This window comes from Zophobas morio, unplaced genomic scaffold, assembly GCF_036711695.1.
Source record: "Zophobas morio isolate AGI-343-1 ecotype UQ-CSIRO unplaced genomic scaffold, CSIRO_AGI_Zmor_V1 ptg000011l, whole genome shotgun sequence".
In the NCBI taxonomy this organism is placed as follows: Eukaryota; Metazoa; Arthropoda; class Insecta; order Coleoptera; family Tenebrionidae; genus Zophobas; species Zophobas morio.
In genome coordinates this window covers 13,337,728-13,350,379 of record NW_026972116.1, presented here as the reverse complement: position 1 = coordinate 13,350,379, position 12,652 = coordinate 13,337,728, and the positions used below count along the sequence as shown (strand labels likewise).

Here is a 12,652-nt window from a genome sequence, read left to right as displayed (position 1 = left end):
GTTTAGAGTTACGTTGCACATATATCAAGCCGAGGAAAGTTTAACGTAAAAAACTTTATAGGACTTTATTAAACCCAACCGTCAAAATTTTCTGACACGTGGCCAATAAAAACACTTATTAAAAAAAACCTATAAATTTATAATGCATGACATTTCCAATTTGTTAAAAAATAACACTACTATTAAGACACAATAATATTAACATTATTAAATCACCAGGCACAAGATCATAGTCAGATACGAACAATTATTAAGTAGGTGGAGTTTACTTCTTTTCAAACCACTCAGTAACGCAAAAATTATGATCGACTTTATACTATAACGTTACTTTTGCATCCACTAAAATTTGATTGCTGTGGGTAAAAGAGGTAATAACTAAGTAAAGAGTGTAGTAAAAAAGTAACAAAATATTTTATTTTATATTTTGGTACATTGTAAATATTTCTTTGTCATTCCTTTTCGATGGACCTATCCGGCACAGGTCATTTTTCAATCGTCAGTAACCGTGCTATTGTGCCGGCCAACCCAGCATAATTACATCATCAAACGTCAGTAGATATAATTACATCCCGCCGCATTGATCTCATCTATTTTCCATATCAAATGAATAACTAAATAAATTTAGATTGTTTTATAATCTCTAAAGTAATGCTCAATCGATCCTTTTTTAGCACATTTAAAACGTAATTTAAAGTAGCCCAAAAGCTGTAAGGTTATAGGATCATCATAAAACAAAAATGATAGTTTCTCATTGCAATTAAATAATTTTAGTAACATTCATAACTTACAGCAGTACAATAATGTGTTCAATAGTTATAATCATATTTTAGATTTAGTTTTTTCCACTTTCATTTGTGGCGTCAGCAAAGCACCTATTTCTCTAGTGGAAGAGGATAAACACCACCCAACTTTACTCTTGGAATTTTCCTTATTTGGACATGAACGCAATTTTGATATCAATGACAATACTGATCAATGGAATTTTAAAAAAGCAAATTTTCCTTTGATGTATGATATGCTCTTAAACACCGATTGGTCCTTTCTAAATAAGCATACAACCACAGAGGAGTCATGTACAAAATTATACAACAAATTGTATGAAATATTTAACCTTACGGTGCCAAAGTTTCGTAAAAAACCTTCGCGTACCTCGTTTTATCCTCCATGGTTTACTCAGGAAGTAATTCGATCGGTTCAATTTAAGTCTGCTGCCTTTGCTAGATACAAACGTTACAAATCACCCTACTACTATAATCTCTTTAAAAAAGCCCGTACGAGTTGTAAACTTCTCATAGAGCAGAGCTATAGAAATTATATAACTAATATTGAAAATTCAATTTATGATGATCCAAAGCAATTTTGGACATTTGTAAATAGTAAAAAGCGCAGAACAAGAATACCCGGATGTGTCCACCTCAATGGAGCAGAATTCACATCACCCCATGATATAGTAAACGCATTTAAAGAATATTTTCAATCTGTATATACTGTCTCAGATCCTAATTATGTATGTACCTCCGAAATTAAACATATATCAAATGAAGTGGTGACAGTTTCACATATTAGTGAAAAAGAAATTATAAGTGCATTAAAACGTAGCAAAAACACTTTAACTTCCGGCGCTGATGGGATACCGAGTTTTCTATTACGCGATTGTGCTTCCATACTTGTTACTCCTCTATATATGTTATTTAATCTAGTAATAAAGAATAATGAATTTCCCAAAATATGGAAGAAAGCCTGTGTAACTCCAGTTCTTAAAAAAGGTCATCCTGCTCAAATAAATAATTACAGACCCATCTCTATATTGTGCAACTTCGCAAAAATTTTTGAATCATGTTTGTATAACCAGATTTATTCAACTATTAAACATATTATCTCTCCTTACCAACATGGTTTTGTGAACCAGAGGTCGACAATAACAAATTTGGGGTGCATTACGCAATTTATTTCGGAAACTCTCGATAATAGAGGACAGGTTGATGTGATTTATACGGACTTTGCCAAGGCTTTTGACCGCATAGATCATCACATTCTATTAAATAAATTGTCAATTCTTGGTTTTTCGAAATCCCTTTCCAATTTGTTATATTCATACATGACTAATCGGCAACATTCAGTGAGATATCGGAATTTCTGGTCTGAATCGTTTACTCCAACTTCGGGGATTCCTCAGGGTTCAAATTTGGGTCCTCTTCTATTTTTACTATTTGTCAATGATCTACCCGACTTTATCAATAACGATAAGTTACTCTTCGCAGATGATCTGAAAATATACGTTAAGATTAATTCAATCCTGGATTGTGACAGTTTACAGGCTGATCTATGTTCTTTATTTAGATGGTGTGTCCTAAATAAATTATATTTAAATGTATTAAAATGTTTTGTTATATCATATACTAAAAAAAAAGTTTCTGTGTTGTATTCCTACAAGATCGATGGTATCACTCTAAACAGATCTCAAAAGATCAAAGATTTAGGTATAATTTTTGATGAATCTTTTACATTTGTGGACCATATTAACGACGCAGTACAAAATGCATTCAAATCATACGGCTTTATATGCCGAAATTGCAGAGATTTTTCGAATATAAAAACCATTATCCTTCTTTATTACGCATTAGTAAGATCTAAATTGGAATACGGCAGTCTTATCTGGTACCCAATATATAAAGTTCACATAAATAATATTGAGTCAGTGCAAAGGAAGTTCTTGAAATTTATTAGTTTTTTAGAAGATGGTGTTTATCCTATAAGGGGTATAGACAACTCAATTTTACTCTCTAGATTTAATTTTAGTTCTTTGTCTACACGTAGGATATCATTTAGTATTAATTTTCTTCAGGGATTATTAAATAATAAAATTGATTGCTGTTGGTTATTATCTAAATTAAATTTTCTTGTCCCAAGAATAAATTCACGATTACAGCACTCATTTTATTATGATTCAAATAGAACCAACACACTTGTAAGATCACCAATTACGATCATGTCGTACAATTATAATAGAATATCGAATGAATTTGATGTTTATTTTCACTCACATAGAAATGTTTTAAAATATGTTACTGCAGTGTTCGGTTTATAATAGCTATGCATTTTATTTTGTTACAGCCTATTTAGTTTTTATATGTAGAATTTTACTTATGTTGTACCTTTATACTTTATGTTATTATTATAATTTTCCTGTAATTGGGCTTGTCCCGTTGGAGAATAAACCTTATTATTATTATTATTATTACCTTATTATTATAAAAGTAGTTGACTGCAAATAAATACCTCCTTTGTGTGGTTCACACTAAGCTTACCGGTTGACAATAAATCGTGTTCTAAACATTTCTTGGTCACATTTAACAGGGTCGGCTTTCAGGTAGTAGCCGATTAACGGAATGGTGGATTTAGATATTTAGTGAAGGTCGCCCCTGAACAAAACGACAACAGCCGGTCGAGCTGCAGTGGACACGTTATTTACTACCCCAAAATCTTTTCTATTGGAAACAACTTAACTTCGACACAATGGGATAATTTTATGATGGCCATATAACCTTATAGCTTTTGGACCACTATAGATTTAGTTTTCCAAATGCTGCAAGATTATATGGAACCTTTACAACTAGTAGTGGAAAATTTAATTTTACAAAACTATACTCGATCATATTTGAAGATGTCGGCGTCAATTTTTTGTGATAAATGGAGAAGTTTTTATTAGTATTTTATCATCTTCACCGGCATTTTCGTATTCTTTAACAATAAGCGCCACAAAAACAGGGAATTAGACATTTTCCGTTTTATGTACAGCAAAAACCACTTTTACAAATACATGCTCTACTTGTTAATATCGCCAGTTATTGTAACATTTAGTTAAGCAATTAAAATTTAAAAAGGGAACGCAAACATGCTTTTTACTAATAGGTTTTTACTTCAATACACGATATGTCACATCGAACATAACGAGTAAATTCAAATTTAAGCCATTTCTATAAAACAAATCTTCGTATAAACGATTCTAAAAAATGTTGATGCACCTACGAGTGTTGACATTACATTATCAACTTTTTGGAGGTGAATTCATAAAGCACAGATATATACTGACCGGCAAAAAAACCGGGCATCCTAAAATATTTGGTCAAATCAATTTAAAAATTACTTGATTTTTTAAAATTTAATTGGTGGTTGTTGTTTTATTGAAGAACAATTCACTATTAGCACAGGATGTAGAAATTAGTTGAAAACAAAAGAGACAAAGAAAGACAATTAAATTTAATTTAAGAAAATTATCTATAGAAAGACTACAATTTTTCAGGGCGGTCGGTGTTTTGCCGTATCTTATTTGATACTCTAAAATTTAAGTAGTACTTATCCACTTTGCAAAATTTTGAGGTGATGTCATCCAATTATTGGTAAACAAACAAATTTCGTTTAGCATTTTACCTACACGATATTTCTAAAATACATCTTAAATTTCATATCAATGGGATAATCAGTCCAGTCATTTCGGAGATTATCAGTTATAATATATTAAGTGCATCGCAATGTTATCGATAATTTTGAGCAACAATAACTCGAATGCTTGTTGCATTGAAAACGCACGAGTGCTTTAGCACGAGTGCATTTTTCTTAGGCAACAAGCATGAGAGATTATTGTTGTTCAAAATTATCGATTTCATTGTGATGCACGCAATATATTCAACAGATTATTGCAAGAACAAACATTTTAAAAATAATTTTATAATGATTTACGAAGTAGTTTGGTGTGCGATACTATGGCGACGCAAGTAAATAAGAACAGCCATTTTGCAAAATTTGTGTGGGTTTAAAAAACCATGTCCAATTTTCGTTTTGGTCGTAACACGCCAAAAGAAATTGATGATTCTATTACAAACATTACGCCGCTAAATACGAAGAACTCACGAAATTCAATCTGGAGGCAATTTGAGAAGTTTTGCGGTGAACGCAAATATGTTTTTGATGGAAACACTTCCACGGAAAAACTAGCATTCATCCTCAAAGATTGGGGGTACAATATGAAAAAAGTCGATGGTAATGACTACAAAGAAGCAGTAATAAAAACGATGTGGAATGTAACGGCAAAGCAGTTGCAAGAACTGTATTTCAATAAATTTGGTATAAAGTTTGATCCTTTTGTTGACCTGGAATTCAAGGGTAGTAGAAATGCACGCGACGCAAAACGCCGGAACCTACAAATACAACCGGAAAAACGCAAAACTAGTTCCTCAATTTTGACTCTAGAAGAATACAACAAGATTCTAAAGATTTATAACGAAGACACGCCAGATGGTTTACAGAAAATGTTTTTTTATGTGGCTGGATTAGAATTAGCTTGGAGGGGATGTGAAGGTGTTAACGTTACTATCAAACATTTTAAGGAAGAAAGTGATAATTGTGGTTTGCCTACGGGGCGAATAGAATACAATTGTATTTTTTCCAAAACAGCTCAAGGAGGTAGCCATAAATTAACAGACAGCAAATGGCTTGCAACAAACACCACAGATCCTAGAATTTGCCCTGTTAGGTAATTAAATACTGTTTCAAATACAAAATAATAATTATTTTATTATTTAAGGCTCTACAAAAAAATGCTGAGCAAGAGAGGTAAACATATAACCACCGATCGTTTATTTTTAACGCCAAATCCTGCATGGAGAGAACCTAGTTCTGTAGGATGGTTCAAAAATTCACCCGTTGGAAGGAATGAAATGGGGAAATGGACAAGAACCGCCGCAGAAGAAATAGGCATCGACATAAAGAAAAAGAAGATTAGTAATCATTCATTACGGTCAACTGCAGTGTCGCAACTTGCAAAAGCGGGAGTCGGTGAAGAACAGCTTATAAAGATTACCGGTCATGCCAATACTTTCTCCATCAAACCATACCTTCAGCTCGATGGAGATCATCATTATCAAATGATTGACAAATTACGCGCCAACTCAACGGCTATGGAAGAGTCTAATAACAAATCCACAAATTGCGCACCGTCTGCTTTGGTACAAATGTCTAAAAATATAGTTACTACTTCACCAAGCACACAAACCCCTGTAAATTACTACAACTGTACCATAATTAATTACAATTCTTAGTTTCATAATTAAATATTTGGTTAGTAACCTCTTGTTTTTTTTTGCAATTAACTGGTACTTGCTTATCTTATAGTTGGCACATCTGGCTAGTGATAATTATCGGTAGTGGTAATTGCACAGTGTGCAATTATCACGTAATTGTATGCTGATTGGTTGAATTTACAAATATTGACGCGTTTGATTGGTCAGTTGACATCATGTGACATGTGAGTGCAATAATCAGTTATAATATATTAAGTGCATCGCAATGTTATCGATAATTTTGAGCAACAATAACTCGAATGCTTGTTGCATTGAAAACGCACGAGTGCTTTAGCACGAGTGCATTTTTCTTAGGCAACAAGCATGAGAGATTATTGTTGTTCAAAATTATCGATTTCATTGTGATGCACGCAATATATTCAACAGATTATTGCAAGAACAAACATTTTAAAAATAATTTTATAATGATTTACGAAGTAGTTTGGTGTGCGATACTATGGCGACGCAAGTAAATAAGAACAGCCATTTTGCAAAATTTGTGTGGGTTTAAAAAACCATGTCCAATTTTCGTTTTGGTCGTAACACGCCAAAAGAAATTGATGATTCTATTACAAACATTACGCCGCTAAATACGAAGAACTCACGAAATTCAATCTGGAGGCAATTTGAGAAGTTTTGCGGTGAACGCAAATATGTTTTTGATGGAAACACTTCCACGGAAAAACTAGCATTCATCCTCAAAGATTGGGGGTACAATATGAAAAAAGTCGATGGTAATGACTACAAAGAAGCAGTAATAAAAACGATGTGGAATGTAACGGCAAAGCAGTTGCAAGAACTGTATTTCAATAAATTTGGTATAAAGTTTGATCCTTTTGTTGACCTGGAATTCAAGGGTAGTAGAAATGCACGCGACGCAAAACGCCGGAACCTACAAATACAACCGGAAAAACGCAAAACTAGTTCCTCAATTTTGACTCTAGAAGAATACAACAAGATTCTAAAGATTTATAACGAAGACACGCCAGATGGTTTACAGAAAATGTTTTTTTATGTGGCTGGATTAGAATTAGCTTGGAGGGGATGTGAAGGTGTTAACGTTACTATCAAACATTTTAAGGAAGAAAGTGATAATTGTGGTTTGCCTACGGGGCGAATAGAATACAATTGTATTTTTTCCAAAACAGCTCAAGGAGGTAGCCATAAATTAACAGACAGCAAATGGCTTGCAACAAACACCACAGATCCTAGAATTTGCCCTGTTAGGTAATTAAATACTGTTTCAAATACAAAATAATAATTATTTTATTATTTAAGGCTCTACAAAAAAATGCTGAGCAAGAGAGGTAAACATATAACCACCGATCGTTTATTTTTAACGCCAAATCCTGCATGGAGAGAACCTAGTTCTGTAGGATGGTTCAAAAATTCACCCGTTGGAAGGAATGAAATGGGGAAATGGACAAGAACCGCCGCAGAAGAAATAGGCATCGACATAAAGAAAAAGAAGATTAGTAATCATTCATTACGGTCAACTGCAGTGTCGCAACTTGCAAAAGCGGGAGTCGGTGAAGAACAGCTTATAAAGATTACCGGTCATGCCAATACTTTCTCCATCAAACCATACCTTCAGCTCGATGGAGATCATCATTATCAAATGATTGACAAATTACGCGCCAACTCAACGGCTATGGAAGAGTCTAATAACAAATCCACAAATTGCGCACCGTCTGCTTTGGTACAAATGTCTAAAAATATAGTTACTACTTCACCAAGCACACAAACCCCTGTAAATTACTACAACTGTACCATAATTAATTACAATTCTTAGTTTCATAATTAAATATTTGGTTAGTAACCTCTTGTTTTTTTTTGCAATTAACTGGTACTTGCTTATCTTATAGTTGGCACATCTGGCTAGTGATAATTATCGGTAGTGGTAATTGCACAGTGTGCAATTATCACGTAATTGTATGCTGATTGGTTGAATTTACAAATATTGACGCGTTTGATTGGTCAGTTGACATCATGTGACATGTGAGTGCAATAATCTATCTAATAAAATCACTAACAAATGACAGACAGGCGGAAACGGGAGGCCTACTTTGTCATATCAAAGGATTGCGCGATGTTAGGCTAGGGAAGTAAAAATGGTGAGATATGGTTCTCATTCCAAAAGTCATTGACATTTGGGCAGGTCAGAAAACAACCTACTGTTTATGGGGTAGTAAAACAATTACTTACTAAACAACATGTAGTAGTTTTCAAAGCATCAGTATTTTGTTTTCTTTTTACTTATATGTTATAAGTGAACTTAAAGCAAAAATATAAACTGATTCTATAACTTCAATAAGTCACATTCTTTAAAGAGTAAATTAAGATGAAATCCATTTTGCTTTAACCCTTAACCAAGTATCGAAAGTAGTTTCTTTCCGTTAGGTTTCCACTTACTGTAACTAAACATTCTAATCGTGAATTGTTAGAACTGTCAAAACTATTTCCAATAATCCCCAACAAAACAGTAGATATTCATGATGAGTGATGACAGATGAAAGCAGTCAGCAAGGCTCGAGCAGCAAATGTACACCCTTATTGGTAAAAATTGCATTCCGTTTTTGCTATGAAAATAGCTGTTAGCAATAAAGTTTGTTCAACGTTTAAAAATTAGTTCAATGAGATAGCAGTTCAAATTATATGAGAAATAAACCCACGAACATGTGAGCTAACCACGAATTTACAGGTGACATAAAAGGCTAAATTGTCGCTGGAGAACTTCGTACATCAGTCGACATTATTTTATTGTCATTAAATTAGTGATTTTTTTTTCTTTACACTGATGTGTTATCCACCTTTGATTAATAAATAAAAAAATTCCGATATCCCGCAGTGTACACACCGGCTTCATCGAACAAAACCCTTCACTAGAATACAAAACCAAGAGTTTACATATTCTCAAAGCAACTTCCATCATTAAATGAAATAATAATCCCGAGCAAGGTAAGCGAATTTCCTGTTCTCTGAAGAGCAAGAGGGCCGTCGAGACAAAGCAAGAAGAAACTTGCAGCACAAGCAACCCACTTGAGGTCAAAAATCTTCGGCGCTTGTTTACGAAAGCGCTCGTACAAAACCCAAAAAATCCAAAACTCAAACTTTCGAAAAGTTAGATAAACCCATAGCGATCGCAACCTCATACTAATTCCTTTCAAAAGTCACCTAACCGCACACAAACTTGTTCTCTGCTCTTTCCATGGGGACTTACTCCAGCACGCGTAGGTTACACACCCATGGAAAGTCAAAACACCTGGTCGCAATGGGCGAAAAATGTTGCTTACGTTCAATCCTTAGGCATAATCCCGCCGCAATTAAATCCTAAGATGAACAACACAACAACACAAACAAACAAACAGAGTCAGTTCGGCACGCACCAACACACGAGCTCGCGAACACACTTCTTCGTGCAACATTCGTCTGAACGTCGCTCACGAAACTGCCGCTCTCGGCCAATAACAATGCAGGAGAGACCGGCACAGACGGCTGGCGGACCGCACGAACAAGACCGAGCGAATACGAAGTTAATGTACGTCTAGGAATGCACACCTTTTACCTGTTAGCTGACAAATAATAAGGGACGAGTGCAATCGGGAGAGATCGGCGGCTTTTGTTTCTTTGATGTTGTTTTTTTTGCGGATGCATGGACAAAGAGGAAGGGAAGTGATGAGAAAGGGGGACGGGAGAAAGAACAGTTGAGTACAGTTTGGTTTTTATTGGCGTCAAGTACCGAAGGTCGCTTTTTTTGTACTTGATGGTAAATGCTAATGTATTGATAACAGTTATTGACAGTGGTTTTATCTGTTTTCTTTTTTTTTTTTTTAATAAGGACGGCATTGTATAAAACTTGCTTTTTATTGTCGGGGGTAAACAAACTCTTGAAATGTAGAGACAAATACTTTAAAATGAAACTTTAAATTGTCAATACATGAGTTTAAAATAACAGTGATGAAAAAATTTTCCGACTAAGAGTAGGCTGCGGAAATATTTTTCATTTCTTTGATTAAACCTTACGAATCAAAATGCAAACTTATTAATTAATTTTCGAATAAGGGCCATGTCGAATGGTCAACACTTTGGAGCAAAAAGTATTGGCGTACCAAATGGTCTGGTTTAATCAAAGAAATAAAAAATCTTTCCATAGCCTACCCTAATTCGAAAAGTTTATGTTCACCCCTTATTTTTAGTTCTAGGACACTGCTACACATGCTTGTGTGCACTGTACCTTATTAAATGCATCTGCCAGATGGGGGCACTGTGCATCAGGGTTACCAGACGTCCGGTTTTACCCTCTCTTTTTGACAATCACTTTTCTTATGTTATTAAAATTATAGTTGTGCAAGTATCTGGATTAAGTTCTTTAAATTTAATTGAGTCTGGAATTTATTGAAAGTTTCGCCGAATAGCCACACAATCAGCTGATTTTTAAAAAACGATAAAATTAAGTAGTTAATTCTTATTTTTGTTCAAAATTTCATCAAGAGGATCACGTCTTCACAACGTTTTTAGGGAGGAAGCATTGTAAAATAAAATAAAGTAAAAAATACATTGGGTGAATAGGTACTTTCGTGTTTTCTCTACGTTTGATGACCCCGTCTGTCTGTCGTCTTGTCGTCTGTGTTAATTTTTATTATCTCCGAAACTACCGGAATGATTGTTACCAAATTTTATATATGATTTAAGAATATTGTATAGATGGTAAAACGCTAACCAAAATTTGTTTAATCATGCCCATCAACAATTTGATGAAATACTCTCATCATTTTGCATAGTTAAGTTTATCTAAATTTTATGAAATATGGTACAATTCTGTGTTCTTGGTTTATGAATTCGCCTTGACTTCTATCACAATTACTTTACAAACATTTTTCTTATGTAGTATTTTTCATGTTGTTCATATAGCCGATATCTCGTTTCTGCATCCAATGCTTGTACTTGTGCTCGGTCCAATCCTTACCGAATATTTTGTACACTGTGACTGATCCTTGTAGGGGTTGTCATAAAATTAATACAAATTTTCAAAATCAAATAATACATTTTTTGGAAAAAACTGAGCGAAAAACATTCTGCCTAAATATGTAATTTGTTAGACCAATTTGTTAAGTAAATTCTGCTCAGAATGTGTGGTCTATTAATCTGCCGATATTTTTTATATTAATATAATAATATGTATATAAACGATATATCATAAAAAAATAAAAATGTAAAGAATCAACTCTTATAATTAATTTAGGAAACTAGATTGACTTGGCCGTACTTAGGTAGCTAGGGATTTTCGATCAAAAGGTGGAAATAATTGAAAATTGATTTTTTGCATCTACTGTAGGTTCAAAAAAAGAATTATTGGTTTGTTTGCCTGACTGTGTGACATTTATTAAACAAATGGGTAGAAAATGGTGCTGACCCTTTTTCAGCTGATACTGGGTCGCTTGTTTTAAAAATATTGAATCCTTATACCATAATAAAACAAGACAGCTTTCCTTACATCCATGTATAAAGTTAGACCTTAGAAATTTATAACGGCTTAAAAGCCCCTTTTATCAGATAAATCATCTCCACGTTTAACACGAACATTCTTTGAAAACAAATTCAATGAAAGGTGCTTCTATTTATTGATATACATAGCATACATCTCACGATTAAAAAAAATTAAATTGTACTAGAAAAAATTTTTTTTTAGAATTTTCTAAATTGTCTAAACTGTATAACAAAACTCAAACACCGAATAGAAACAAAATTGTTAATGTTGAAAATAAAGTAAATAACGTATACTTCTGAGGAATATAAGTAGTAAAATCCTAGTTAGTTGCTACTATAAAAAGAAATTAATTTAGATGGCCCAAATTGTTCGGTTTAAAGACATTTTTGAAAACAGTTTATAAAATATAGTTTAGGAAATATCGTTGTACCCTATAAAATTTTATTGACAATAACGAAACGGACAGTAGTATACAATAGCGAGAGATATTTACAACTTAAAGCTGTCGCGTGGCGGTAATGTACAGATGTTAGAAAGCAGAATAATCCAGGTCCGACCATCGTTACTCACAAACCAAAATGACCATTATTTTACAGTACAACTACCTACTAAATGTTCTCCGACAAATTAGGGGTGAACTGGTGTGAACCATAAATATTTCTTAGCATTGTACTACGGTCCGCCTCGTTATTGTCAATAAAATTTTATAGGGTACAACTATATTTCGTACACTATACATTTGGTGATTTTTTTTTGTAATTAGTTTTTCTTTTTTGTTTTTTTTTTTCTTTGTATTGGCTTTATATATTTTATGTTAACACATTATATCAGCATAAAATATCATACGTCTGAAAGTTTTAGTGTCATCTGTCTGTGTCAATTTTTATTAGGCAGGTAATAATTGATATCAAATTTTATACGTATGTTAGGAATATTGTGTAGATGGTAAAACGCACCAAGATTTGTCTGATCATCCCCACCGACAGCATGTAACTCAAAGGGCGTGGAATTGATTACCTTGTGCATAATTTTTTACTTCCCGAGC

At 33.5% G+C, this 12,652-nt stretch overlaps 1 protein-coding gene across 5 annotated transcripts in view; it reads right to left on the bottom strand.

Moving 5' to 3' along the window:
* Positions 1–9,584, bottom strand: part of Kug (kugelei) — a 418,182-nt gene extending 408,598 nt beyond the window's left edge. For 4 of the 5 annotated variants that reach the window (XM_064053261.1, XM_064053265.1, XM_064053263.1 and 1 more), the window contains exon 1: positions 9,413–9,583. The gene's annotated coding sequence lies outside the window, so the exon portion shown is untranslated. Of the gene's footprint in view, positions 1–9,412 lie in introns of all 5 variants that reach the window. The other variant, XM_064053266.1, reaches the window with a different exon arrangement.
* Positions 9,585–12,652: the final 3,068 nt, after the last annotated feature.